This window comes from Sceloporus undulatus, chromosome 2 (genome assembly GCF_019175285.1).
Source record: "Sceloporus undulatus isolate JIND9_A2432 ecotype Alabama chromosome 2, SceUnd_v1.1, whole genome shotgun sequence".
NCBI lineage: Eukaryota > Metazoa > Chordata > Lepidosauria > Squamata > Phrynosomatidae > Sceloporus > Sceloporus undulatus.
The window spans coordinates 264,672,316-264,673,460 of NC_056523.1; positions in this window are offsets into that span (position 1 = coordinate 264,672,316).

The window sequence follows — 1,145 nt, forward strand, 5'->3', positions numbered from 1 at the left end:
AAATGCTCCTAATCCATTTCAAATACCATATTTCTCCTGAGAAAAAACAGTTTTCTAAACACACCTTCACAACTATTGAAAGAGAATTAGGGTAACAAAGGCCGGTTACAAACCGGCACTTGGGACGTCCGCAGGACGTCCCATTTTAAAAAAGGGGCGTCTCTTCTAGACGCCCCTGGGTCTAATACGGACTCTGTCCGTACAATATGGCGCCGGCCATTCCACACGGCCGGCGCCATCTTTACGTATCGGATGCTGTGCGTCCGAACGTGTCGCGGTGCCTGTGATATCGCGAATGCGCCCCTGGCGCCTCGCGACGTCACAGAGGCGCCGCAGAAAGAAGCTCCATTTTGGAACTTCTTTTTTGCTCCGTAAGAGAGCCGCGCGGTGTGGCTGTGACGGCTCCCTTACGGAGCAAACGGCGGCGACGGTAGACCGCCTCAAAGCGGCGGTCTATAACCCGCCAAAGTTAAAATGTTGCTTAATGTTGCTTGAGCAATTTGATTCTGAATGTAAAGTTCATCAATAAGGGTGGATTTAATACAGCTGTTCATAGGGCATGTTTATATGCCAGTTTTTTTCCCTGTTGTTATGTCCTTAGTTTAGAAACTTGAACTTTGAAGACACACAACAGCAACAATCCTTTGTTGACTGCTTAGAATAAGAAAGTTTTGTTTCTGAGTGTTCTTTTGTGTTCATGATAGCTGAATGTAGCTAAAATATCATGCTGTAGTTGCATTAATACATAAGGTCATTAAGAGATCATGCCCAAGGGCTATGTGATCCAGCTGTCTGTCTTCATCAGTGGTCAGTTTTGTGCTTCTGGAAGCTTATAGTTAGATCATTAATGTTGCCATTCCTGTTGTTTGCAGCATTTCATAATTAAAAGTTACTGTGTTAGAGCCAGATTTCTTCATGATTGAAGGGAGACCCAATAAAATTAGAGGGACTTCAGTTGACCTTTATTTCAGTAAGTCTGCTCTTTGTATAAGTGAATTCTGGACCCAAACCAGGGCCTCCAAATTTAGAAGTTAAATTATGCCTATTACAGTTAATATTTGTGGAAGCATAAGGCCACCCCATTTTACATGTTTGGGTCAAAATGTGGTCAGAAAAAAATAAAGGAGAGAATTTTTAGGTATGAA